We start from the raw sequence: 16,258 nt of genomic DNA, 5'->3' as shown, positions 1-16,258 counted from the left end.
TTAACATAAACTATTACGTACATCAGCGACATCTATGATTAACTATCTTTTAGAATTATAATAAGAAACATTATGTATACCAAGTCCCTGTGGCGCAGAGGATAGCGCGTTGGACTTCTAATCCAAAGGTCGTGGGTTCGATCCCCACCAGGGATGATAATCGACCGTTCTTGGGTCTCATTTTTTTTTAATAACTTTTAGCTACAAATTTCACATTATAACAATCTAAATTTTATTTTTATATTAATCTATTATACTAATATTTAATTATCGCCATTGATCCGCCATACTATCCTTTCAAATTTTATTACAATCTTTAATCTTCTTTTATTTGCACATTTAAAAGTGGATGTAAAATTAATTAATTTGTCTACAGGAATATCTCTTCTTTGCGCCTTCCTGAGTACTACGTTACTTTTACTGCACTCACTCTTGTGTTTGTTTTAATTTTAGTTACTTTCGACTTGGAACGAAAATATCCCGATGCACGGCAAACGTAAAAATAGTGAATACGAAGGTGAATAGACTTGGTTTGAATATTGTTGGTATATTTATGATCAAGTATTATTATACCAAGTCAACGTAATGATATACTACAATGGAACAAATAGGCAAATAGTTATGATTCAACAATTATGGCATTTATTTTTTCATTTTTTGACCTTTATTATTAATTGAATTCTAGTCTTTATTACGGTCAGAAAATATACAAAATTTATATTATTTTTATCTTGAAGTGATATTTTCGAGAATCGTAGAAATGACGAAATTTTGTTATTATGTAATTATGTATACATGAACCTCACATAAATAACTAGATACTTGTTGGGTGTATTTTATCTGTACTACAGCTGCCAAACATTACAGAAGATTGCGACGCCTTCCTTTCCAAGAATCTATAATTTCTTCCAAGACCGTCTTCCCAGAACGTATGTACATTATAATAGGTTATATGACTCTCACAATCAGTACGAGAGTTATGAAAAGAGAAATGATCTATTCTCGAACATTTTACTATAGAAATTCTGTTTGCAATTTTCATCTTTTAATTTAAGAACGTGGTATTTTATAACTTTTCTTTATTTTAGCGATATATATATATCAAACGTAGCTGCTATAATCCTTTTCAATTTTTCAAGAAGAAAGAAGCAGTGTTGTAACAACCGACGTGAGTATTGATTATGATTACAGAGTCGTTACTAAACTTACATTAAGGTAATCGTACGCCTTTCACGAAGAATGGAATACTTTAGAAATTGTAAGAACAACGATCGTAATAATTATGATTGCAATATTAACTCTAGCACTAGCAACTAAGCAATAGATACTTTGAATATTTTTTAACCTTATATATTTTGAATTATTTAATACCACATAACCTATTTTATCAATCAAATTATTTTCATATATTCTGTATTCTGTATTGTAGTCGATCAAAAGCCACGAAACGAAGGATCCAGAAGCAGATGAGACATTCAACGAGTAAACGATTCAAAGACCCCAATAATTAAAGGGATACAAACGATATCAATTAATTGCTTGGCTTCTAAATACACTGTTAGATTAAGCGTATCGTCGATTCTGCTTCCACAGAGCAGGTGCTATCATTTATTACAATCTAAGATATCCTCGGTGTTACGTTGTATAATTTAACACAGATTTTCGTAAAATATTTGTAATCAATGTTAACGTGATCAGTCGATACTTGGAAATTTCAACTTTTTTAAACATTGTAAGCGTTTATACTCTATCAATCTTGAGTCGAACGTTATGTAAAGGTGACTCAGATCGATTAAAGAAATCAATTACAAACGACCAGTTGCAAACACAGGATCGACTAATTAATGCCATATCCGTCGTTACGTAATGATCATTTGAAGCCATTGTGTGTTTTTAAACAGCGAGATAAATAAATATAAAATAAGCTGTACTCCAATATTCGCTTATAATATTATATTTTTAACACGATAGAAGTATCATGCGTAAAAACTTTGTTCTCAGACGATACTTTTAGAAATATTATTTTTATACTATATCGATATTTTAGATTTGCAACGAACGAATTGAGAGGGACGAAGTTTAGGCGCTCAATCTTTCCGAACATTGAACGTCGGAGAATACAAATCTGTCTATTTCGAACGTTGATCGATACTTCATTAATTATTAATGAACGCCTCTTACACTTTCGATTGGACGAGCACACCGCTGTCTGCTGTAGGCGTAGTTTCCTTTCGATCAATAATTTATGCCTGGCTACTTAATCGAGTTCTGATTTTGGATGGACAGAGTTACGTGCATATTTTACATTAATTATAAATCGAAGGTTCGTTACGGCGCATAGCGTATTAATATTGTCACGAACGAAATAAGACGGAATCGAAAATAGAATGCCTGTTTGGGAATTCCCAGGATCACCAGATACTATACTGATAAAAAAAAAAGAAGCTGGATCGCTGTGTTTGCCAGTAAATTTACCGCTGAAACACTGAGTCAGCGTATTACAATTTTAATTATATATGCGTATAGACTGAGTCATTCGATTCTACCCCATTTACATACTTCGTGTATACAACTATTAGCAAAAAGACACGACGCCGAAAGAAATCCAACAGCTTAATCATTTCTGCGATTCTAATTTTGTGACAGGAAGTATAAAAAAAGAGGTATGAAAAAATACACGCGGACTATTACGAAAGAAAAATGCAAGAAGATATAAAACACAATTTATATATAAAGAGAACGCTATATATACGTTCTGTGGATTTTTGCTATTATAAATGTTCCGTATCGTATAGAATCGTGCAATTTACTTCTAATATAAGCCGAACGATTAAACTGAATTTTTATTCGGCAGGTTGTAATGACGAGCATGAATGCAAATGATAGCGGGTTCGCGTGAGTCATATCCGGAATTAATTCTTCTGCCATCTCGATGTCGACACGTGACAAATTTACCGCTAATCAATCTTGAGCAGCTATATTTTTAAACCACGTTATTCACAAAACGAGCTCGCCTTATGCAATTCTATTAAACATATAGCGACTGAACGAAATTAATCTTTTAAATATGATTCGTATTGCTGCAATTATATTACAGAAAGGAATAACAAAAAGTAGGTATTTTCGTGTAGTATAATTCATGTAATAATTCATAATGATCTACCTCAGGCTTGAATTTTCTTTCCTTGCACACTCTTATCGGATAATGATAAATTGACTACTATACTTGTTCTGGGAAAAGTTACAGCACCGTTCGAAAACGGCAGGGTGATACGAAAACTGCACCTAAAAGTCATCGCTAAATGCAGGAAGAAACGATAATAGGAATTATCAATAGAACATTGTATTTTGTGTGAATCGTTTAATAAGCATAAACATAAGTTATGTTATTACAATGTCACAGTAATAATAATAGTAATAGTAATAGTAATTAGAAGAATAGCAAGTATTTCTACGTTAATGTTATAATTGTCGACATAATGTTAACGGGCTACAAATATAGTATCGAGATCTTTTTGCTTTTGTATCGATTTTTTTTTTTTTATCTTATACGTGGATACGTCTCTAGACAGGAAATCAATATGACAACATCATATACAAAAGAAAATGAAGCAAGTGGAAACAAAAAGAGTAAATAACGACACGTGGCAAGTAACGTGCAAGCATTGTACTTAGTCGAATCCGAACAGAAAAAGCAACAAACAAGAACTTGAGGCACAAAGTTACGATCGAACCTGTTTAGATACTTGAAATTTTACCGTGGGAAAAAACGTAAAACTGAAAAAACGAAAAGAAACATTAACCAGTTAGATATGGAATGTCGTTATTGAAGAATATAAGATAAATAGAAAATTACAGCAACACAGAGAGGCGAACAAAGTATAGAAAACGCGCATTTCGCCAACATCTTGTGAGAAAAGTTGCAAAGATCTGATCACAGAACGTACGATGGTCGTATTAATAGCAATAATCGGCGAATAAAATATGCGATGTTAAAAAATTATGTTTGCATGCTAATTTGAAGCAGCGATACCGCGATCTTGTATGCAATTAAGGGATTAATTAAAACGAATTTACGAACGTTAATCAACGAACGATAATTTTTTCTTTGTTAAATTATAACGCGCTTAATGATACGCATTTAGACATTTAATAACTTATTAAATACACGGACCCCTGTATAATGATGCGCGTGCAAAAAAATGTATAATGCGGAAAAAATCACGTCGATTTTGGAAATTATAGTCACATAATTGAAAGATCGATGTAGTTTAATTAATTCGACTGTGGACGATCGTGCAAATTGTTATACAATGTTTCTCGATACAATGAATATGCAATGCGATATTTTTGTACAATTAAAAAAATTGTAGGTACGTGTGTTTTTATAATTCTTTTAAATTCAAAGCGACATTCGAACTTTAAGCTTAGTTAGTATGTTAATATGATAAATATGGATTGCTCGATTAGCGTGTATTCGGTAATCGGTAAAACCGTAGTCCAAGGTACTTGCTTGTCACAGTTTACGCGTCTAACGTGAATAATAATGCATTTTTAAATAAACGATCCATAGTTCTAAATGAATTTGCACGTTACACTCGTGAGACGAGCTTGCTCAGCCTCGTTATACTTTCCAATAAATTTCTCTTTGATGATTTTCGTATACGAGATATTTCTATCGTATCGCATGTGCTGTAATTATTAAACCAGTAATTAACAGAGCGAACGAAATCCCAATAAAAATTGTTCGTATAATCTTTGCATTCTGAACGTGAAAAGAGACGCATAAAGAATAATATTCCAAACTTCTGGAATTTCTCGAGATCCGATAGGAGTATTTGACGTTTATACGATGCATATGTTTGTTCAGAAAATAGCATTAAGTAAAAACATATTTAACGAAAAGAGTAACAACGTATTTAATTTTAGCAAATTTAATTTTAATTCGATGCCAGATTACACTTTAACCTACTTTGTTTAAACTCGTTATACTTAACATTTTACTTCCACTTCTTATCGCCCAGTTGAACGTTAATTTCGACTAAAAAGTAACGACATAACCGGAATGCTGGAAACTCCTGTCTTTTAGCAAATCCAATTCACTGAAAATTTACATTTACGAAAATAGTATTATCTTCGTGGGAAAAAATAATTCATTATCATAGGCAAAAAATATAACGAGGCATCTTATTTCCTCGGAGAGCTAAAATTACTGTTTATCGGTGTTATCGGTACAAGTTTGACGTATGTGTTTAGTATTTGTTCATTCCAAATCGTTTTATCGGTGTCGTGAAAAATACAAATTATAAATAGATATCTGCTGCAGTAGACAAACAGATACTGATTTGTAGTAAGCGAGAGACGGATGACCGCAAATTTTATGGGTGTAACTCTTGTTTATGAAAGATTAAAAAGAAATATTGCTTATAATTTCAGGAACGAAAGATAAATGTACGAATTAAGACGATTTCATATTGAAAACCGATAAAGTAGAATCTCATTGAACGTTACTAAGCAAATTATTAATTGCTTTATAAAACATATATATATATGCTATAATTTTAAACACGAATATGTTATACCGCACGAGTTTTCCATATTTGTTACGTCGTTTATTTTTAACTACAATTATATAAATACAAGTTCTCTACTTATGGATGCAATCTTTGCGGGAAAGTAAAGAACTATATTTGGTAAAAATTATCAAGAACATTGAGGCGAATAGAAAAAATAATTTTGTAACCAAATTTTCCTGCATTCGATACTATCATTCAAGTAACGAAATTGGCGTTTAAAATTGGCTTCAGTTTTTACTTTTAGTCCTCTTTGACGTCCATGTAAGAATTAAGAAAACTTATCATGGATAACACATGTAGGACTGTATGTGTAAAGTATTGCGTTGTTACAACTATACAAAGATTGTACTATATAGAATGGAAAGAGAAAGGAATATGGGGAAAAACCACACAATTCATTTTACACAGACGCCGAGTTTCGAACCTGGGAAGTCCAGTTTACAAAGCTCGGCCTCTATCCGCTCCACCATTCTATTCCTCTCCTTATATGTTTTTGTAATACAGTACAATTGGTACATACACAAATTTTATGGCCTATTTGCTATCTATCTACAATTTTCTAGTTATCTGTAATCTCTTTATTTTCTAAAAATATAAATATATTTTAATACATTTGTCGTTTATTAAGTTTAGTTGTTATATAAAAATAAAAAAAAACATTAAAATGAAATAACGCAAAGTTTTCCTCGTCAAATTTAATATAGATCTTTAATATTTTGTTTCAAAGTTTTCGTCTAGAATTTCTCGTCCTTAAAATCTTTAAGTCTCGAGTAAAATTTACGATTATTCCGCGTTTTTAAAGGCAAACTCACAACTAAATTGACACGCAAGTTTGGAAGCACTAAATGTGTATCTAAAAGTACGGGGAAAAAATCCTAAATTAACGTAACGAGGATATTAATTTAAGAATCGTATCGTTCATTCGTGCAAGTTTGAAACTAAATGAAACCGGTAAAGTAGACCAGTTGGAACGATGATGAAAGAGACGAAACTGCCTGTATCAGAGAAATTCCAAGAAAAATGATGCGAACGAACGACTAGGAAACGATGAAAGTGGTCGGCTTAGAACGACGACACCTTGAAATAAAAATGCCGAAAGAGCCATAATCAGACGGTTTTCATAATATTCTTACACGTTTTCAAATATTCGTCGTGTCGAAACAGCGTGTAACCCATGGAGAAAGTAACGACATTGGTAAGATGACATTAAGAACGTGTCAGTTTGCAATTGTGAAAGAACAATGTGAATGGGCAACGTTGGAGATTGTATTTCTTATTTCGTTGGCAGGCTATTTTATACCTTTAAGTATAGCTTAATACTAATCTAATACCTTTAAGCGTAATCGTTTAATCGTAGAAGCGTAATCGTAGAAACTTTAATCAAATTAATCTTACAAATAATTTTATATTTGCGTATACGTATATAAATTTAGAATTTTTAGACGGTTCTTTGAATTATTTTACGTTACATATTAATTTATATACAAGTATTTATATACGTACATACGTATTAGAAGAATTCATACGTCCACAACGATAAATTATCCATTACAGCCCACATAATACCAATCACATGGTTAAGAGTGCAACTAGAACCAAACGTAACCGGTTTACGTTGACTGAAAAATTAAAGGGAAGTCACGCGTGTAAAGTTTTATACTCTACACGTTGAATTAACTGTTTTGCAACCAACGAATGACAAGAAATGTATTTATATTTCTTACCCGTAAACGTACTTACATAAGCGAAGGATAAATTCGATCATTTAAAAATTGTTAACTTTTTACATCTTATGGACACAGAGGAAAATATGTAAATCCTTAGCTTTTGTTAATCGTCGAAAGTGAAAAATCGCTATAGTTTCTATCGAAATGTTATTCTAATACGAGTTACGTGTATTTATCGTTAGATTTGCATATATCTAGTGCATACGTATTTGTACATATATTTATATGTATATGTGCACACATGAGAATCACGTGTAGAAAAAAAAAAGCACGCGCTCGACGAATGTGATTCTAAACGTGTACATGCATGTGCAACAACGCAGCACGTGTATCTTATAACTCGCTATCACGTTTCGCAGGATATTAACGAGTAACTCGAAACTATAACTTCGAAACGAAATACGACAACTACGTGATTAGAAAACAGACGCGAGAATCTTTGAATAATAATTCAAAATTCAATTTACGTTCTAATCGTTCGTCCGAATTTTTCCTAAAATTGGTGATTTTAATCTCTTAAAAAAGACCGCGACGTTACGGCTTCGCGCGATTTCTAACATCGCACGGTGAACACGCGTATGCATAAAGAATCACATTTCGCGACTCGATGCGCAAAACATAGACACGTAAACAGTAGAAATAACTTCCGGCAGTTTTAAATTCATTAATTTCAAAAGTTACCGACGTTAATCACGTTCGTTAAAACGGTTACGTTCGTATCGCGCTTATGTCAGCCACCGTTGCACGCTGAACATCCCGAAGACATCCTTTTATTTACTTTACGTTATCATCGAGGCATGTGTCGAACTTTAAAATTACACCATGAATGGATTAGATAACCGGAGATAGGTAATGACGTCAGTCGAAGAATCGATGCATCTATCGAGTATCGTCATCGTCAATTAAGTGTACCAGGTACACCTCGCTGTATGACCTGTAACGCTTTTAGAAAATTGAAAAATCGATAAAATCAGCGAACCTAATGCGTGCTTAGCCGGTCGTGAGCGATGAAGAATCTTCCACTAAGTTTCTTCCCTTAATGAGCTATTGATTACCGTTAAACCGTGTCGAAATTAACACCGTCGAAGAGGTAAAGTACGCTGAATTTAATTGCGGATACATAACACAACGGAATAGAAAGTTCAATTCTATTATCATAAAAGTAAGGAATACGTTCAGACGGTTTATTAACATCGACGTACTTTTTTCCTCGTTGATTCGACGTTTCCCAAAGTTTTGTTACTTCGAACGTAACGCAAATTTGTTTATTTATTGGACAGCTAGAAGAATCGAGAAAAACAGAGATATCGCTTGTTACGTGCGTCCGAGAAAATAATATACGAGGAAATGATATAGGAGTACGGGAGCGTGAAAAGGTGCGTAAAACGATAGCGAAATGAGCGGATGTTTAGGCTATCGATAGCGAATGAAGATCGATTCGGAGAATGAGCGCGTGCATGCATGATGTCACGTGAAAATTTGGCACAAGTGGCAAGAATCGTGCTGCGCACATAACGTCTTTACGGGTGTGTTGTGAAAGAACAAAGAACGAAAGCAAAACGAAGTTGCTTGGTAAAAAGAAGCGAGAAGCGCATCGCGCGATGGCAATTGTTGCATTCTTTTCTTTCGTCTTATTACTTCGTTTAATTATAGATTGTTTTATTGTTGTTATAAATCCTTCGCGCATACCTTGAAATCACCGAAAACGAACAATTCTCTATTTTTCTCCCTTCGACTCTTTAATTACGAAAAGTAACGATTATCCGTGACAATTGTTGGAATAAAAAAGGCACTGCTATTATCTTAACGCAACCGGTTAACAGAGAATTTCCAATGGAAACGTACCAGGAAGCTTGTGGTCTTATTGTTACAGCAACTGGGCTTTATTATTTGTTGCCATGCAGTCGTATCGAAACGAATTAAAATCGTCGTCTCAATTGACCTAATACGAATCGTTCAGACCCCCTGTGAGCGTATCTCTATGGAAATGTACGTATGTAAATCAAAATCAATTATGCGCGAATAGTTACGTGAAAGAAGCGATATCATGTTGTACAATACGACATAACAGAATCCGGTACACATCGCAGTGAAACTGCTTTAACAGCGTTACGTAATCTCGAATCACAGCGTATTGCCGCACTGAATGGCAGAAAAGTAACAAGATTTTGAAAGACAGGTTTCGAAACCTTCGGGACGGCATTTCTTTACTTTTCTTTACTTTTACACTTTTTTAGACGTGTACTCGGATTTTGTTGACATTTCGAGTCTCACGGACATTACATCTTCGATAATTTTAGAATAGCCCAATCTTTTAATCTCTTACTATGCCGTATAGAAAGGATTATCGTTATCGTCGTTAAAAATTCCCTGTTTTAGAATAATTCCAAATAATTTCTCAACCGAAATTATACGAACAAACGCATCGTGCGTTTTTTACGTACGTGTATTATACAAGATGAACGATTTATTCTGGAAAGGAAGACGGTCTCTCCTTCCGGTTACATTATTCTCGTATACTAACGTGTACCCGTACGAAATCTCGTATTCGCAATGGGTAAGGTCATTATGCAAGAAGCTCGTATCCCACGATAGTAAAAATAAGTAATTTTAGAGCGTGGGAGGCTCTCATCGTTTTTACGCGAAATTACTTCGTTTTTCAAGTAACCTTCTATTCGCGCGTTTAATAAGTTCGTTTCCAAATTCGCATGCCGGTGATCGAGAGAGAAAGCAGACGTTCGTTGCATGGAAACTAAACGTCGGAGATTTCAGAACGAAAATTATCGCAGGCAACGGAGAATCAGGAGCGTAACATGGAAATTATCGATGAAATATTCTCTTCCGATGACTCGGTGTAAAGATGGTACAAGGAAAATCAATATTTGAACTCGCGATAACCGAACAGACCTCAAAACTCGACGAGAAATCTCAATGAAATGGAAAGACAATTTACAAGCAAATAACGCTTGTTCTATCGCGATCAGATATTTTTTGCGTCCCCTTTATTGACAAACAGAATTAGGAAACAGAATGACGAATGAAACGTGGAATCCATAAGTTGACAAGAACGTCGTGGAAGAGATAGCAGAAGCAATTTTGTAAGCTTTCAGGCAGAATGGTAGAAAGATTTGCAAAAATTAATCGACGAAGACGGAAGGGAGACGAACGAGATATTCTTTGACCGCCTTCTTGGGGTCTCTAGTTGGTCGCCATGACGACCCGAAGGGTCTATGCTCTCCGGTAACTCTCGAGGTCGACAAGGACAAGTCGTCAAGGGGTGCCAGCAACACTCGTTTCTACCGCTCGTCACATATTCGCCAGAGCGAGAACTCTTTTATTCCGACAAATACCATGTTCCATCTCTTAGCAAGTTTCGCTATAAATCTCTTTCATTCGAAGGAAGTAGGAAATGACATACTACCAGTTAGCACAGAGTCGTGCAACTTCTCCCACGATCTTTCTATCATTTCCTTGGAACACAAATAGAAAGGGCTTTGATACAAATGTGAAAATTAGTAGGAAGAAATTTGTCCCACTGTATACGACGTTATTCTTCGTTTTGTTTCGAGTTGGCAAACGTCTTGGAATTCCAAACGGATCGTTGTACGATTTTTCTTCAGGAAGTCAGGTTCACAGATAACATTTTTCAGCGTTTAGTGTGCATCTCGTACAAAATGTCTATAATTAGGTGTCTCTTCCGTTTGAGAATGCAACGAACCGGTCCATTCGCGTGGACCATGTGTGTTGGATAAACTTGACGAATTTATCACATGAATTAATCGCTGGCTACGTGATCCTCCCATGAAAATACAATTTTTCAGATCATACGTAATCTTTTGATTTTTACCGCTCGACGTAATTCCATTCCTCGCGCAACGAAAAAACGTTTTTTGGGAAAATCGTAAAGTACGATCTTCGCACTTACATTACATACATACGCACTTGCAGTACGAAATCTACGTACAATACGTCTTACGTGATCTCACGTAATTTTCTTCCGTTCAATTCCTGTCTCCTCGACTTTGACTGTAAGAAAAATCCCATTTAACGTAAATGCGGCGAAGAAAGTGGCGATGCTTCTCGAATCTTGGAAAACTCCGAACGTAGAAAAATTATTTACTCGCGACTAACAGAAGCTTGGCGTTCGAAAATAGCAAATCGATATAGAATTTTCTATGACCAATGGGAAATTAACGTATCTAAAGTTGGAATTAAGACAACTTCCATTATTTATAATATGATTCATGACGTTATCGAGCAAATGAGTAGAAAGATGAACGAAAGCGTACTAATAAGAAGCGTCCATACAGAAATCTGATTACGAAGAAATCTTCGATCTGACTAAATATAACTATAACAGCAGTGATCAAGCGAATTGAAATACCAAATTGAACAGAATTTCTGCGACTAAAACTTCGTTGCGAATGATAGTATTATCAAGCAAAGTGACTCATCCTCGTATCAAGCAGAAGGTTGTTGGGAAAAAGTCGTGTAAAGTCTGTGAGTTAACTTTATATATTCCTTCGACGTGTATTTCAATTTTCCATGTGAATTTTCCAAACAATCTGATACCTCTTTAATGAAATCCTGTATCGTCGACCGTACTAGTCTACATAATCTTTCGTCCTTCACAGAAAGTATAAAGTTATTTATATACGTACCTTGAAATTATTAATCCAAGAGTTATTACGCTCTGATGTTTGTTAAATTATTCGGATAATTTGCACCTTTGCATTCTAAATATTTTTTTCCCTTTTTTTGTTTATATCATTTAATACGTAAGATATGCCTGTTCATGCAAATTTATATCTCTGGCAAAACATGTTAGCCATTTCTTGCCTTGTTATGAATATTCGAGACGTTCAATTTGTTTTCCTAGGGACATACAAATTTGCATAAAAAAAATATCTTCTGCGTTAGGCGACGTGCAAGAAAAAACGAGAATTTGACGCGCAGGGAGGAGGAGTCGATTAAAATTTCACATTTCAAGTGTAATTTTAACGTACGATCAGATATAATTGGCTGAAACCGTGTAAATTAATTTATTATCATTTATTATTATTCAGGGTATCGTTTTCACGAAACAGACGAATCTTCCCTGAATGCAGCGAATAAATAAAATTTCGAAATATCTTCGTATGCGCATCGATAACGCTCGGATTTTATAATACGTCGAGCTTCGTTGCATTTTTATTAATAAAACGTGCTAGAAATTATTGGATGTAAGCTTTCACCTTTAAACTTTAACAGCTTTTAGCCAATTGCGTTATATGCGCATTATTATCTCATACAGGATATTGAACGACCTTGGTTCGTCGTTATAATTTTCTTTTAATATTTTAGCCAACTATGCGCGTACAGTAGAACCAGCGAGATGCTCTTGCAGCGACAAACGCACCGATAATAATAGAATAAAATTGTTACATCAAATGTTTTACAAACGTATTTTAAAGTATTCGCCATATCGATGTTTATTCTTTGGAAAGGCTTTCAAAGCTTTTCAGATGTCGGTTAGTGCATATATATACGCACGTATATACGTGTATGCGTTATGTACGTACAACTTACGTCTTTGCCAAGAGACGAGAAGAGACGCGCAGAAACGCACGTAAACAGGAGAAAACGAGTGGCAACGCACGGAAATGTAAGGAGACGGATAATGTTACGAAAAAATGATATTCTAATCTCACAACGAAATGACCCGGAAGACAAGGGGTCAGGGATCGATATCATCTAGTTTCGCAAAATATGTGGAAATAGTAAACGATAAAACGATGGAGAACAAGGACGAGAACGATCAATTATATTTTTCAATAATTTCAATGATAAACCCCAATTCAAGATCAATCGATATGAAATCGCTTCTTCGCATTTGATCTTCGAAATCGAATAATAATTTTCAAGCTTCAAAATGAATCCATTGTTAAGCAATATTTGCATTGGTCACAATATGGTTATTCGTAAAACGAAAACGTTTAAACTCTGATACGAATATTTGTACTACAAGTTTTTTAGTTTGCTCCGTGATTTTGATGATTTCGAACAGATCGAACGTATTCTTATCAGATGAAATTTGAACAGAAATTCATAAATTTGCGCGTTCTTCCAATTGTGATATAACAACTATTATTTGAAAATTAACGAAAAATTCGTAGTTATACAGGGTGGTTGGTAACTGGTGGTACAAACGAAAAGGGGTTGATTCTACGCGAAGAAAGAAGTCGAAAATGTAGAATAAAAATTTCTTTTTTAATTTTTTTTTTTAATTTTTCCATCGAGACAACGATCTACAGTGACATCCGCTACAACGAGACGCGATAAAGTGCACGCGTACCGAGCCAAAATTCAAAGTCGATTTTCTCGAAAACAAAGCCTCGAACGAAAAATTGTTATTCTATATTTTCCACTTTTTTTTTCGCCTAGAATCACCCCCTTTTCCGCTTGTACCACCAGTTACCAACCACCCTGTATAACGTACGATGGATCGTGGAACAGATCGAACGTATTCTTATCAGACGAAATTTGAACGGAGATTCATAAATTTGCGCGTTCTTTCAATTGTGATAGAGCAACTATAATTTGAAAATTAACGAAAAATTCATAGTTGTATAACTGCGAACGATTGATAACTATTTCATATTTTGTCGATCTAATTAATAAAATCGAAAACATATTGAAAGTAAGTCTCATGATAAAGCTAGTCGGAGGAAAAGTAGTCTTCGTTTGATTAATAAGCCAAGAGATAGAAAAATATATCTAACCTTGTGTGTGTATTTTTCTTGCAAAATAGGTATTATACAACCATTTGAACGTCTACTGATATATCGCTACTAAATTAGTAATTTACATTCTTGTTTAAACATCGTTACACACTTTCTCGTGTTTCTTGCCCTATTCGTTAACAAAGAATATTTCTCTTGCGAAATTGCATCCACAACTTGACGAATCTCATTTATCAGTACAATTCTACAATTATACAACTCTAACTATGTCGATGACCTGCCGCATCTTTCGACTGAAATTACTACATTCTTACCAGCCTGTCCTTACATATGTATCAAACTACTTGAATGCTCGATACGAGAGAAAACACTTCTGTCTTATCATGTTTCAGATGCGTCTTGTTTATTTCACTCTGATAACGCGACCCGAGACCGAACAATAGCCGTGATTGCGGTCTGGTGGACTCGTCGGTCAACGATTGTGTTTGCTGAGTAATCTAAAGCTTCGATACGTACAATACGGAAACACGGAATCGAATAGAGTCGATCCATCCGGCGCTGTGCTATTGAAATTAACATTAATCGAAAAATAAGCGTTTTGCAAGTATTATAAGACCAAGAAAAACATTACGTTAACATACATATTGAATTTTATTCCGAATGTTCACGAGCAGCAAGTGCGTAACACGCGTAGCTCGCCACAGCATACCATTTGCCTAATGCCCAACATTTTCATGCCTAATGCAAGTTCTACTTCTATCAACTGCCATAGTCGTATACCATTGGTTCGAGTTAATGCGTTAATGACTCTCGTACTATCATTGTTATTAGCAGCCGTGTTTATATCTTTATACATAGTTGACGTTTATTATACACAACGATGGCGATGGCATTAATTTACGAGAATCCTTATCTTACCACATTTCTCTTTTTTTTTTTTTTTTTTTTTTTAATGGGGTTTGACGCTTGTTCATTTTTGTCAACACCTATGATAGAGCGTTTTTTGCGTATCGATATCGTTTCGTTGTTTACAGAACTATTTCGCCACGTTTCACTTAGTTTTTAATCACTTGTTACGCTTCGTTGTAAACTTGCTTTGGCAATGATTGGAGATATCATTGGGAAGGGATTAATCTGCGTTATAGTTTACTTTGTGAGGAGATTCATACGATCCTTCGGCAGATTATTATAGACATTGATCGCACAGATAAAGAATAGTAGCAGATATTAATTAATATGTTGAAATCTTCACACGGTTCTTGTACCAAAGAACAAAGCGACAAGATGGAATAAGGCGAAAATATTCAAGCGAAAAAGATACCGAAACCTACGAGATAAGACATTTAAGTTTAGATTCAAGAAACGAACGATGCGTACCAAGGAAACAAATTGCGAAATAGGCAAGAAATGGGAATACAAGAAGAAAGCGGGAAGAGCGATAATTAATTAGATCAAGCGAATATTATCGAAACTACGTTCAAGTTCTACGTAATTTAACGAGCATGTTCTACAGTTGGACCTTGTCACGCTATGTAGAGTGAAAGTGTATAATTTCAGGTTTATAACTACCTTTTCTAGCGTTACATAAAGTACCTTTACGTTGAAGATCGATCGGTTCGCGATAACTTCGAGCGAATCGAATAATAAAACGTTCAACGCGATTGATCGAAAATAAGATAATGCGATTAAAATAAAGCTTATTCAATGGAATTCACGGCTGTGGCACTGGCTCTAAACGTGACACTCGAGTGCCGTTGTGACGTTCAAAGTTGCGAGAAAGTAGCAGACAGAAAAATGATAAAGCTAAAGGTAATTTTTCTCAAGGCTACTATTTCCACGTTCTCAAGGTCACCTGTATTATTCTTTTCTTTAACGCTTATGGTAAAAGCATTTTACGATTATGTTATACGTATTATACAGAACATATTGAAATTTCAGTAGCATCGTAACAAAATACAAACATCGTATTTATTATCAGGAACAAAAGCTATGAGGATAAAGATCATTTTTTTCAAGGTTATCATTTTCATGTTCCACCATGTTGGTCATCTATATTGTTTTATTAAATGAAACTGTACGTATGTCCTTGATCTTCCAAAGTAAAACGATAAGATAATTTCGATAATTTACACTCGTATAATTTTCACTTGTTTATGCAAGTTAATTACGAAATCAATTTGATACGAGAGACTTGAGAAATTAAAATACATCTCTCTCTCTCTCTCTCTCTCTC

General features: G+C 34.6%; 1 long non-coding RNA gene and 1 other non-coding gene across 4 annotated transcripts; both read left to right on the top strand.

Moving 5' to 3' along the window:
* Positions 1–83: 83 nt before the first annotated feature.
* Trnar-ucu (transfer RNA arginine (anticodon UCU)) lies at positions 84–156 on the top strand. Its single transcript has one exon. It is a non-coding gene; the product is annotated as a tRNA-Arg (tRNA).
* On the top strand, positions 110–3,522 carry LOC126873380 (uncharacterized). 3 transcript variants are annotated; one of them, XR_007692392.1, is made up of 6 exons: positions 110–1,168; positions 1,430–1,598; positions 2,048–2,323; positions 2,410–2,663; positions 2,855–3,113; positions 3,242–3,522. It is a non-coding gene; the product is annotated as an uncharacterized LOC126873380 (long non-coding RNA). The 3 variants fall into 3 exon arrangements; XR_007692391.1 differs by having other exon boundaries at positions 2,048–2,663; XR_007692393.1 differs by having other exon boundaries at positions 2,048–2,663; positions 3,169–3,522.
* The last annotated feature ends 12,736 nt before the right edge of the window (positions 3,523–16,258 follow it).

This window comes from Bombus huntii, chromosome 14 (genome assembly GCF_024542735.1).
Source record: "Bombus huntii isolate Logan2020A chromosome 14, iyBomHunt1.1, whole genome shotgun sequence".
NCBI lineage: Eukaryota > Metazoa > Arthropoda > Insecta > Hymenoptera > Apidae > Bombus > Bombus huntii.
Note: the sequence above shows the minus strand (reverse complement) of the source record. Positions and strands in the feature narration are given on the sequence as shown.